Source organism: Talpa occidentalis, unplaced genomic scaffold, assembly GCF_014898055.3.
Source record: "Talpa occidentalis isolate TD23 unplaced genomic scaffold, MPIMG_talOcc4v2.1 talOcc4.4, whole genome shotgun sequence".
NCBI lineage: Eukaryota > Metazoa > Chordata > Mammalia > Eulipotyphla > Talpidae > Talpa > Talpa occidentalis.
This window is the reverse complement of record NW_023604295.1, coordinates 84,136,107-84,149,694: the sequence shown is the minus strand read 5'-3', so window position 1 is coordinate 84,149,694 and position 13,588 is coordinate 84,136,107. Positions and strand designations below refer to the sequence as shown.

Genomic DNA, 13,588 nt, shown 5'->3' with positions numbered 1-13,588 from the left:
ATTGGTTAAGGAAATTCTATGGGGACTACACCTGGGGTGGGGGAGCAAACGTTGTTTAAAAATGAACAATTATGTAAAATATATATAAATAAAAACTATTTAAAAATTTACTAATGTAATTTTTTCAGTACTAAGGGTAGACATGACTCAGAAATTTATAGAAAGTTCTGATAGAAAAAAAAATCATCATATAATAAGAGATTGCCAGCATGCCTAGTCTAGCAGGCACAATCAGGAGTCCAAGTGAGAAATATTGGGTTTCTTGACAAAAATCATAGCACGGAATTCAAAAGTTAAGTCTAAATACTTTAAGATATTGAAACAGGTTATATAGGAGTTGTATCAGGGATGTTTATTTGCTCTTAGACATGTCTATGAATCACAATTTTGTCATGGTTGTGAAAATTGTTAACAGGAAATTGCAAATTCCAGAGGACTTGGGTTACTAATTTTAGGGGAGAAGTAGTTAGTAGTAGTAGAGAAGTAGTTAGTTTCTGGAATTTAGAGTTAAATTTGAGAAAATGAGAAAAGTAGAAACCTGACTATTAAAAGTGAAACCAAAAACAATTCTAGCAGGATACATTGATTGCTGCATCTTGCATGCTGTGTGGAAGTTTATTTCTTCCTATTTAACTTTAGTACTTTTGAAGGACAGAGGTTTAATTTATTCAAATAGCCCAAGTGGTGAAGAATTAATCATATTTAAAAGAAGGGATCTTCTGGGAATGAGAGTGTCTTAACAATAATTTCACATTGAACATAGTATACCTTATATTATTATTTGTTTTATTTGTTTATAAAAAATAACTTTCAAAGCAGTAACCAAGTCTTTTTCATCATAATTTTCTCTTGTAACTCTTAGAACAATGTTTATTCATATGAAAGAGATGAATTAATATTTTAGAATGTCCAATTTCTTTGGAAATTTTACCTCTTTATTTATTTATCTACTTAGACATGTTAGGAGTCTCAATGATGTATATTGGCCTTACTTTTAACCATGAATTTCTGAAGAATATTGGTGACATTGAAATATAAGAATTCTAAGACAGACAAGAGAGGCTACAATAAACTAGTAAAGACATTACTTGAAAATAAAAGATGAAATTTCAGCATTTGCTTATTCATAATAATTACATAACCTCTTAATTCAGCTATTCCTCATGTTTATTTTGGTTCACTAAATTCTTCAAGTTTCAAAGTCTATATACTTACAAATTCCATTTTCTAGTCCCCTACTAGTTGTTCTAACTTGGGAAAAGTCTTCTCATTACTTCTCCTCACATAATTTTATAACTTACTTATCAATTCAGTTCATCTTTTTCTTCTATAAACAGTAAAATTTCTTTGTTCGAGTGAACATTTTTATGTCACAATAAAATTCAATGCATATTAAACATTTGAGATATAATTGATAAACAATATGCCAATTTCAATTGTACTTGATATTTTTTAAGGTTTATTTATTTATGCATACAAGAACTGGGGTACAGGCCAGAGGTGTTGGGGGGTGAGAGGATTCCCCAGAGACAGAATTGGGAACAGAACAGGCAGATTGACCGAAGTACACTGCTGAGGAGAGCAGTGGACGAGTCAGGAGTGGGTGGCTGTGCCATGTGGGTTGCTCTCTGACTGGCAGGGGATTGAACTCCTGCTATAGAGGCTGTGGACAGCTTCACAGGTTGTGTCTTAACCTCTCACATTGCCAGGGATGCCCTGTACTTGATATATGTGTGTATTTTGATATGATTAATATGATTTTTGTTAACATGACCAGCATATATTACAATAAAGTTTAGTTGGGATGAAAAATTATTTTTTTAAAGATTTACTTATTTATTTATTTAAAAAAATTCATTTTTATATTCCCCATATAATTGCAATCCCCTTATTTTGACCCCAGTCCCTCCCCTCCCCACCCCCCACTACCCATAGAGTGTCTCTGGTTCATAGTTGTTTGTTGATTTTGATTTTCACTTTCTTATAGTTATTCATTTTCCTGGTCCCTTATTTAAGTTTTCTAGATTCCTGCTATGAGTGAGACCATCCGGTATTTTTCTTTTTCTTTCTGGCTTTCGCTGAGCATGATCCCTTCCAGCACCATCCATGTTGCTGCAAATTGCATGTGTTTATCTTTTTTTGAATGCTGAGCAATATTCCATGGTGTATATGTACCACATCTTGATCCAGTTATCTATTGTTGGGCATTTGTGTTGTTTCCAAAGCTTAGCTATTGTAAATAGTGCTGCTATAAACATAGGGGTGCAGGTGCTCTTTGGAATCGATGTTTCTGTGTCCTTTGGGTAAATATCTAGGAGTGGAATTGCTGGATCATGTGGAAGCTCTATCTTTAGTAGGTTGAGGAATCTCCACACAGCTTTCCATAGTGGTTGGACCAGTTTGCACTCCCACCAACAGTGCAGGAGAGTTCCTTTTTCTCCACAACCTTGCCAACATTTGTTGTTGCTAGTTTTTTTTTTTTTTTTTTTTTTAATATGTGCCAGTCTCACTGGTGTAAGATGGTATCTCATGGTACTTTTGATTTGCACTTCCCGGATTACAAGTGATGTTGAACATTTTTTCACATGCCTGTTGGCCATTTGCATTTCTTCTTCAGAGAAGTTTCTTTTTAGCTCTTCTGCCCATTTTTTGACAGGATATATACCCACATGGTGCAGCAGACCTCTCCTATCTCACCCATTGCTCCCCTCAGCAGTGTATTTCAGTCAGCCTGCCTTTTCTGTTCCCCAATCTGTCACTGGTGAATCCTCTCATTCCTGCACCTGTGGCCTGTACCCCAGTTTTTGTATGCATAAATAAACAAATCTTCAGGGCCTCCTCTGGTGGCACAGACTGTTGCGCTCCGCACTGTGAAGCTGTCCGTAGCCTCTGCAGTGCCGGTTCAATCCTGACTGGCCCACAAGAGTCCCTCATGGCACTGCAGACCTCTCCTGTTGTGCCTGCTGCTCCCCGCAGCAGTGTATTTCGTCGGTCTGCCTGTTCTGCTCCCTGCTCTGTCTCTGGTGAATCCTCTCACCCTCCCGCGCATCTGGCCTGTACCCAAGTTCTTGTATAAATAATTAAATAAAAATCTTTTAAAATAAATATATAAATCTTCAAAAAAAGCAGTTTCCTATATTTATACAAGTTAAAATTTACTCTTTACATCAATATCATAATGATACTATAGCTATTTTCCAAATGAATTATTCTCCTGTGTTTCTGTGATTAATTTTCATAACTAGTATACATTTTATTAATTTATATGAATATCAAAATAAATGATACAACATATTCATATAAATATACAATTAAAACAAATAAAATATAAATAACTATAAATCAAATAAACTTGGGAATGGTAATGTCTGATGTCATCTTAATAAGTGATAATTCATTAATTAACCCCATCTTCAATACTTCCTGTACGATATTACAAGTTTTAAAACACTCTAAACGTTCTCAATGTCTTACTATCAAGTAGTGTATCCTTTTAATTTCTATCTATTTGAAGAACTTCAAATTTCACATCAATTAATGTTATGTATCCTAACCTATTATTTGTTTTACCTTTCTAATTTCTTCAGGACTACTGAAAACATTGTCTACACAGACATAATCCATTAATGATACTGGACCTGAGCCACCTTGGTAGCAGGAGCCATCCCAGTGGTCAGAGCTGGCAGCAGCAGTGGAGGCCTCTCGCCCTGCTGCTCTAACATGGGCAATTCTGGCTGTGGTTTCCTCAGAGTCCAGCAACATCCTTTTTATGTGTACTTCCTGGATCATAGAATGGACCAATCAGGTGTGAGCTATAGCTGATTAGTGCTAATACTCCAATTTGAAAATGATCCAATCAGACTTGTAAGTGGGACACCCTTAAAGAGGATATAAGCCAGGGTCAGGGGAAGCTGACCCTGTTTCAATCTCTGAAAGAAAGAAAGAAGACTCATTCCTGACCTCCAAAGAAAGAAGAAATAAGAAAGACCTGAAGCTGACCTGGAAAGAAGAAAAGAAAAATCCAGCAGCTGACCTCTGAGGGAGGAAGAGAAGCCAAAGATCTCTGTCAGAGATTGGGCCTTCAGTTCTGTCTCTGATATTGCCCAAAAGGTGCACCAAAGGCCCCAGCCTGGTGTCTCAAATAGTTGGTTTTTGTTGATGTCATCCAACAACACACAAGAGCTGTTAAAACTTGGTGTCTCTGGCACAGACTCCGAGGGACCAGTAGTGACCATCAGTATTGTTCAGTGTCGTTCAGTGCTATTGACAGGTGACTGGTACTTTACTTATATATGTACTTCTGATTGATCAAAAGTGAGAAAGCCAGTCACTTGTGGTTACAGTAAGCTCTTTGTTTCCCTTGTTTATAAAATAAACCCTATGGCAGTTGTCCTTGGAGACTGAGGTGTCTTGCATTTGTGTGTGCAGGTGAGAACCCACAGTGACTTGTTCTCCATTGGCCAATCTCCTTTGTTTGGCTCTAGCCCATAGTTCCCTTATTGTATAGGTTTTTTTTTTTTTTTTTTGCAATAACTCTTGGTTTTGGCTTTTGGCCTTTTGGGGATTTTTGGTGGCTCTCTTGTCTAGAGCCTAGGTGGTTCGGCATTCCAGTCATTGCAGCTTATCTATGCAGACTCCCAACCTGACTGCTCCTGTTTCAGTAATAGTAATTTAATATCTTTGTCTATTTTCTGAATGCCCAAAATACAAGATCTTCCTCAATTTTCATGGCTGACATCAACTAAATATTCTTCTGTGAGGCATAAAGAAGATTCTATGATAATATACTCTGATTTCTACTTTTTAAAATTAGATTCAATGGCAGTCAAGGTGTTTGTATATAATATCTGTGATATTTTATTATTTATGACATTTATGATATTTTATTATGATATTTTATTATGAGTTATTCTAAAATTTTCATAAATACATTTTCATTTTTAATTCATGTTTATTTGCACATGAAATCAAAACTTTATCTTATGTAATGCATTCATTGGTTTTGAAGGTAAAAGGGATTTACTTACAAAAGTCTTTAGCTAAATCTAATCCATTTTATAATTTTTTTCATAGTACAAAATAATTTTTCCAATTTTTTTTATTGTTATGCATTTGTTTGAATCTATGGACAAAGGTGCCTTCTAATTAAAGTTTTAAACTCATCAGGATAGCAACTGTGTCTATTTGGCCCATTGTATATTCAAAATGTAATACTAAGATTGAGAATAATTAATTGGAATGTATTATCTGGTTGTATCAAAAAATCATTTGGGGGCTATAAAAGGTAAAGTGTTTTGTGTGCTGCTTTACTAACTAAATATATATGTTTACTTTTCTGAACACCTAGGTTCTGCTTAATCATTAAACATGTCAGAGGTTAGCTGGCCAACACTCTTGTGATACTCTGTTTTTTACTTCAAGTGTATTTGGAATTGCATATGGTTCAACCCTAAAATACAAAAATTGCATAGTTTCATAGGATTAGATAGTTGTGATAGTATGAGGAATCAGACAAACAAATATGGACAGAAGATCACTTTTTCAAGTGAGGCTGAAACTATTTTCCTTTTTATTTTCATTGTTGGAATGGACTAAAAATTCGGATTTAGAAAAAAATAGCAAATGTATTTTAGGAGACAAAGAAACAAACAGAAAAATATATCAAATAGTTGTCAGGTGCAGTTAATGGGAACATTTTGAAACTGCAGAGAAATAAACACTTTGTCAGTTTGTTTTTTTTTCCATTAAATATCTGTGCAGGAGACTTGGAAGGTAGGTTGAAAGTTTATAGAAGGCATATCACATCTGCTGTGTCTAACAGAGTATAGGGGAAGAAAGACCTCACAAAGAATATTTGTATGAAACACAAAACTGTCTTACCCTTAAGATGTTGACCAATTTTGAACTTTCTTATTATAGATACAAGGGGAGCATAATTGGCAAGAGTGAAGAAACAGAAAACCTATAATGGTACCACAATCAGGCTAAAATCAGAGTTTTCCGGAGAGACACTATGGGGAAGAGAGAATGTAATAAAACATTCCAAGTACCTAAAGATAAAATTTGCCAGCCAAGAATATTATATCCTGCAAGACTCTCCTTCAGATATAAGGGAAAAATAAAAGGGGTGTCAGACAAAGAGAAACTGAAAGGGTTTGAAAACACTAGATAACTCTGAGAAATACTGAAAGGAACTCTTTTTTTTTTTTAGAGGCATGTTTGTTTATTTATTTATTTATTTATTTGTTTGTTCTGTTTACACATGCACTGGGTACAGTCAGAAGCGCGGGAGGGTGAGAGAATTCACCAGAGCCAGAGCGGGGAGCAGAGCAGGCAGAAGGACCAAAGTACACTGCTGAGGGGAGCAGCGGGCGGCAGGAGAGGTCTGTGCGCCATGTGGGACCCTCCTCCGGTGGCCGGGAGCAGCTGGGGATCGAACCGGCACCGCAGAGGCCGCGGGCAGCTTCGCAACCCAGCGCTCAACCGCTGCGCCACCGGGGAGGCCCTGAAAGGAACTCTTATGTGTAAAGTAAAGAGGAAACATACACAAATAACAAATAACTGATTAAGGACATAGATTGTACCACAAAAATTAAGGACAAAATGGCAACAAAAGACTTTTCATATGTCAATAAAAACCCTAAATGTAAATAGTCTGAACTCACCAATTAAAAGATGCAGATCAGGAAATAGAATCCAACCTTCTGCTGTCTTCAGGAGACACACCTAAACCCAAAACATAAACATAGGCTCAAAGTAAATGACTTGAAAACAATTCCACAAGTAAATAGGACAAAAATAAATAAATAAATAAATCAGGATCAGTCATTCTTATAAAAGACAAAATAGATTTCCAGTTAAAAAGGGACTGAGAGAGAGGGAGGGAAATTGTATGATTAAGGGAAAAATAAATCACCAGAAAGATACACTTATCAATGTTTCTTTTTTGATTGCTGAATAATATTCCATTATGTATATATACCACATCTTCTTGATCCAGTCATCTATTTTGCTGCAATAAACATAGGTGTACAGTTGCTATTTTGAATCACTGTTTTTGTGTCCTTTGGGTAGATTCCTAGGAGTAGAATTGCCTGATTGTATGGTAGCTCCATTTTTAGAAGACTGAGGAAACTCCAGACAGTTTTCCACAGTGGTTGGACCAGTTTGCATTCCCATCAGCAATGTAGGAGAGTTCCTTTTTCACCACATCTTTGCCAACATTTGTTGTTGCTTGTTTTTTTGAAATGTGTCATTGTTACTGGTGTAAGGTGGTATCTCAGCATGGTTTTGATTTGCATTTCCCTGATGATAAGGGGTGTTGAACATATTTTCATATGCCTGTTGACCATTTGCATTTCCTCTTTGGAGAAATGTCTTTTAAGTTCTTCTGCCCATTTTTTATATATTTATTTATACAAATACTGGGTACAGTCAGAAATGTGGGAGGGTGAGAGAATTCACCAGAGACAGAGCACGGAACAGAACAGGCAGAGTGACGAAATACACTGCTGGGGGAGCAGCAGGCGCGACAAGAGAGGTGTGTCGTGCCATGTGGGACCCTCACCGCCAGTGGCCGGTATGAACCGGTGCTGCAGAGGCTGAGGGCAGCTTCGCAGCCCAGCACTCAAAGGCTGCGCCACCGGGGAGGCCCTGCCCATTTCTTGACTTGATTGTTTATTTATTTTTTTGTTGTTGTTGAGCCATGTGAGTTCTTTGTATATTGTGGACTTCTAGTGAGTCCGGGACCTGGGAAACGACGGTGAGGAAAATCAGACATGGGGGACTGTCATGTCCAGCATGCAGTAAGTCTTTATTGTCTTAGTGCTCATTATATACTATTTTAATTGCAGCAGGTGTAACATCAAACACATATGAATGATTAGTCTACTTTCTTACTATTATCTATTTGCTTCAGACAGTAGGGTACCAGGTAGTTAGTTCTCACGCACATAACCTTATCGCCCCCTAGCTAGAGCTTATTATTTTTGTTATTCTAAGACTGTGGAGAGGTAGAGGCCTGAATCCACCCAGGTCACTTTCCCGGCACTCAACACCAAGTCCTGTCACTCAGAGGTTTTCCTGTGAGACGAATGTGTTTTCACATGCCTTAGGCACTCAGGTCAAGGCCCTTTTGCTCACTGTGCCGGGTCTCTCGCAACAGTATATCATTGTGAGCAGTCCCTTATCAGTTGGATGGAGTGCAAAGATTTTTTTCCCAATCAGTGGGGTGTCTCTCTGTTTTAGTTAATGTCTCTTTTGCTGTGCAGAAGCTTTTCAGTTTGATGTAACCCCAAGTGTTTATCTTTTCCTTGCTTTGGGTGATGAGTCTTTAAAGATGTTTCTGAGAAGTAGGTCTTGTAGTGTTTTACCTATATTTTCTTCTATTACCTGTATTTCTTCTTTACCTATATTTTCATATTTTATGGTGTCAGGTCTTATGTCCAGTTCTTTTATCTATTTTGAGTTGATTTTTGTGCACAGTGAGAGGTAGTGGTTTAGTTTCATTTTTTTTTTTTTTTGCATGTGGAGGTCCAGTTTTCCCAACACCATTTATTGAACAAATTGTCTGTGTTCCATTGCATATCCTTTGCTCCTTTGTCAAAGATTAGTTGTTCATATAAGTGCGGCTTTATTTCTGGTCTCTCTATTCAGTTCCATTGGTCTGTGTCTCTGTTTTTGTTCTAATACCAAACTGTTTTAATTATTATGGCTTTGTAGTATAGCTTGAAGTTTGGAAGTGTGATACCTCCTTTCTCCTTTATTTTCATCAATAGGGCTTTTGCTATTCCTGGTTTTTGAGGTTCTATATGAATTTCATCAGTATTTGTTCTATGTCTTTGAAGAAAGTCATTGGGATTTTTATTGGAATAGCATTGAATTTGTATATTGCTTGTGGGAGGATGGCCATTTTAATAATGTTGATTCTTCTAATCCATTAGCAGGGGATGTCTTTCCATTTCTTTGTGTCTTCTTCAATTTCTTTTAACAGTGTTTTATAATTTTCTTTGTATAGGTCTTTCACCTTTTTTGTTAGGTTTATTCCCAAGTATTTGATTTTTTTGGTTTCAATAATAAAAGGGATGGTTTTCTTGATTTCTTCTTCAGATTGATTGTATATGGGAAAGCTACTGATGTTTGTGTGTTGATTTTGTATGCTGATACTTTACTGAACTGGTTGATTATTTTGAGAATTTTTTTCTGTGGAGTTTTTAGGGTTCTCTATGCATATTATCATATCGTCTGCAAATAGTGATAGTTTTACTTCTTCTTTCCCTATTTGGATTCCATGTATGTCTTTCTCTTGTCTTATTGCCCTGACTAGGGTCACCAGTATTATATTGAAGAGCAGTGGTGAGAGAGGACATCCTTGCCTTGTTCCTGATCTTAAAGGAAAGGCCTTCAGCTTTTCGCCATTGAGAATACTATTGGCAGTGGGTTTGTCATATATGGCTTTTATCATGTTAAGGTATTTTCCTTCTATCCTGAGAATTTTGAGGTTCTTCATCATAAATGGATGCTGGACTTTGTCGAATGATTTCTCAGCATCTATTGATATGATCATATGTTTTTTTTTATTTTTCTTTTTGTTGATGTGCTGGATTACACATTGATTTTCATATGTTGAACCATGCTTGTGCCCCTGGGATGAATCCCACTTGATCGTGGTGCACTATCCCTTTGATGCATTGTTGGATTCTGTTGGCAAGGATTTTGTTGAGGATTTTTGCATTGGTGTTCATAAGGGAGATTGGCCTGTAATTTTCTTTTTTTGTGCTGTCTTTGTTAGGTTTTGGTATTAGTGTAATGTTCGCTTCATAGAACGTATTTGGTAGTATTCCTTCCTTTTCAATTTTTTGAAAGAGTTTGTGTAGGATAGGCACTAATTCACTGCCGAACATTTGGTAGAATTCATTTGTGAAGCCGTCTGGGCCTGGGCTTTTGTTTTTGGGGAGTGCTTTGATTACTGCCTCAATTTTGCTGCTTGTAATTGGTCTGTTTAGTTGTTCTATTTCTTCTTTGTCCAGCTTTGGATGATTATATCGTTCTTGGAATTTGTCCATCTCTTCTAGGTTGTTGAATTTATTGGCATAAGCATTCATAATAATCTCTGATTATTTGATTTCTACTGAGTCTGTTGTGATTTCTCCTCTTTCATTTGTAATCCTATTTATATGTGTTTTCTCCCGTTTTTTTCTTTGTGAGCCTTGCTAGAGGTTTGTCTATTTTGTTTATTTTTTCAAAGAACCAATTTTTATTTTCATTGATCTTTTGGATTTTTTTTTAATTTCCAATTCATTTATTTTGCTTTGATTTTTATTATTTGCTTTCTTCTACTGGCTTTAGGTTTCTTTTGTTGTTCTTTTTCTAGCTCTTTGACATGAGAGATTAGGTTGTTTCTTTGAGTTCTTTCTTGTTTGTTGATGTGAGCCTGTATTGCTATATATTTTCCTCTTATTACTGCTTTTGTTGCATCCCATACATTCTGGAAAGTGATGTCCTTTCCTTGTCATTCAACTCGAAGTATTTTTTTAATTTCTTCTTTGATCCCCTCATTAGTCCAGTGTTCTTCCAGTAATGTGGATGAAGTGGGAGGGTTCCTTGTTTTCTTTTCATGATTTATTTCTAGCTTGATGCCTTTATGATCAGAGAAGATAGTTGGAATGATTTTGATCTTGATGTATCTGTTGATGTTTGTCTTGTGGCCCAATATGTGATCGATTCTGGAGAATGATCCATGAGCACTTGAGAAAAATGTATGCTCGGATTTTTTTGTGTTCAGTGTCCTATAGATGTCTGTTAAGTCCATGAGTTCTATTTCTTTATTTAGGGCTCTAGTGTCTTTGCTTATTTTCTGTCTCCTAGATCTCTCCATTGGTGAGAGTGGGGTGTTGAAGTCTTCCACTATACATGTATTTTCTTTAATGTCTGCTTTCAGAGCTGATAATAATTGTCTAATATATTTTGGTGCCCCTTCATTTGGCGAGTATATGTGGATGAGTGCTATATCTTCCTAATGTATTGTCCCCTTGATCATAATGTAATGTCCGTCTATGTCTCTTTTTACCTTTTTTAATTTGAAGTCTATTTCATCTGATATAAGTATGGCTGTTCCTGTCTTCTTTTTTGGTCCATTGGCTTGTAGGATTGTTTTCCAACCTTTTACTTTCAATCTATGCTTATCTTTTGTGGTTAAATGTGTTTCCTGGAGACAGCAGAAGGTTAGATTTTGTTTTTTAATCCAGCCTGCTACTCTGTGTCTTTTTATTGCTGAGTTTAATCCATTTACATTTAGAGTTAATATTGATATGTTGGCATCTGCATTTGCCATTTTGTTTGTTTTCTTTTTTTGTGATTCTATTCCTTGCTTTATTCTGTTCTTCTTGTTCATTCCTCTATTGATTTTTGTTTTAGAACTCCCTGTAGAATTTTTTGGAGTGGGGGTTTAGTTGTAATGAATTTCTGGAGTTTCTGTTTGTCTGAGAAGGCCCATGTTTTTCTTTGTAGAGGAAGGAGAGCTTTTCAGGGTAAAGTATTCTTGGTTGGCATTTGCTGTCTTGAAGTTTGTTGAATATGTTACTCCATTCTCTTCCTGCCCATAATTTTTCTTCAGAGAAGTCTGAAGTTATCCTGATTGGTTCTCCATTATACGTTATCTGTTTCTTCCCCCCTTGCCAGTTTCATTATTTTTTCCTTGTCTTGGACTCTTGCAAGCTTTACTATTAGGTGTCTTGCTGTAGTTTTCTTTTCATTATGGTAATTGAGAGATCTCCTCGCTTCTTGTAGGTCTATATTCATCTCCTTTTTCATGCTTGGGAAGTTTTCTTCAATTATCTCCTTGAATAATTTCTCAGTTCCTTTGTCTCTCTCCTCACCTTCTGGATTGCCTATAACTCTTACATTACCTCTCTTCATGGAGTCTGATAATTGTCTAAGAATATCCTTACACTGCTTCATTTGCACTTCTCTCTCTTTTTCTTTTTTGGCTCTTTTTATTTCTGTATCTTCAACAGTACTGATCCGTTCTTCCATTTCATTGATTCTGTTTTCATTGCTTTTGCCAGAGTTCTTTATCTCTTCTGGTAATCTTTTTATCTCCTGCATTTCTTTTCTTTCCTTTCTTAAGGTCTCAATTTCATTCTTCAGTTCAGTGATTATTTGCTTGAAATCATTTTTTTTTTCTTTTCATTTTCTTTCTGCTTTCTTTCTTTCTTTTTTTTTTAAGATTTATTTATTTATTTATACAAGCACTGGGTATAGTCAGAAGCGCAGGAGGGTGAGAGAATTCACCAGAGCCAGAGCGGGGAGCAGAGCAGGCAGAAGGACTGAAGTACACTGCTGAGGGGAGCGGCAGGCGGCAGGAGAGGTCTGCACGCCATGTGGGACCCTCCTCCAGTGGCCGGGGAACAGCCAGGGATCGAACAGGCACTGCAGAGGCTGCAGGCAGCTTCACAACCCAGCGCTCAACCACTGCGCCACCAGGGAGGCCCTCTTTCTGCTTTCTTAATCATGATGATCATTAATTCTCTATCTGATAGGCCGAGAAGTTCTTCCACATCAAAGTTGAGCTCTGGTGACTGTATTTCCTTTTGTGGTGTGTCCTCCTGCGAGTTTGTTTGGTTATTTATATTTGTTCTTCTCCCTGTTGTTTGCTTTCTAATTAGTTCTACGTGTTTGGATGTTGTGCCACTGGTGTTGGCAGGCATCTCTTTGGATTGCTCCTTTAGGAGTGCCAGAAACTGTTTACCAGACTGAGACCAGCACTGGTAGTACAAAACTCCACCAGGGTGTTGAAGCTGTGTTGCTGAGCACTGTCCTTTATAGTTCCCTCTCTCTGTATTTACTCAGTTCCAAGAGGGAATCAGCTAGTTGGTGATTTTGTTCTGATCATGAGGTGGCGCCAGAGATCTGTACTTGCTGACCTGTACTTTTTTCTGTGATTCTCTGAGGAACAGGGCAGGGGAGCTGGGTGCTGTGTCTGCTCTGTGTTTACCCGATGCTGTGCCCGCAGCTGTATGGATCCCATACTCTGACTTCTGCACTCTTGGTCTCAGTTCTAGGGCTATCAAATCCAAAATGCTGGCTGTCACCCTGTGCAGTGTCTGCTGCTATGGCAAGTCCCATGCCCTGTATCCTGCACCTGGCTCTCAGTTCCAGGATGGGGTCTTGCTCCACACCTTATTTCCCTCTTTACCCCCGTTGTGTGGCCCACCCTCTCTCAGAGCCTGAGGGTGTTTTGTGGATCCCTGGTTTCCAACTATCAGGATGTTGATTTTTTTCCCTGGTCACTAGGTGGCACCAGAGAGCTTATCTAGTGTCCTTCCAGAACTGCCCATCCCCTCCAGTGGGTCCAGGGGAACAGAGTGGGAGTGGCGTGGACAGCCTCAATGGGGTGGGAGTGCTTTGTCTGTCCTGTGCCCCACCATCATGGGGATCCCGTGCCCTGAATTTCGTGCCCCGGGTCTCAGTTCCGAAGCCCTCAGATCCAGGACACTGGCTGTAGCCCAGTTCAGTGTCCACAGAAATGGCGCCTTTTGCACCCTGCTCCCATGTCCAGGCTCCTGGTTTCTGATTACACAGTGAGGGA

General features: G+C 37.8%; 1 long non-coding RNA gene across 2 annotated transcripts in view; it reads right to left on the bottom strand.

Annotated features, from left to right (window-relative positions):
• Window positions 1-13,588, bottom strand: part of LOC129146684 (uncharacterized) — a 30,230-nt gene that overhangs the window by 8,744 nt on the left and 7,898 nt on the right. For both annotated transcript variants that reach the window (XR_008553712.1, XR_008553713.1), the window contains exon 3: window positions 6,666-6,726. This is a non-coding gene — a long non-coding RNA (uncharacterized LOC129146684). The remainder of the gene's footprint in view (window positions 1-6,665; window positions 6,727-13,588) is intronic.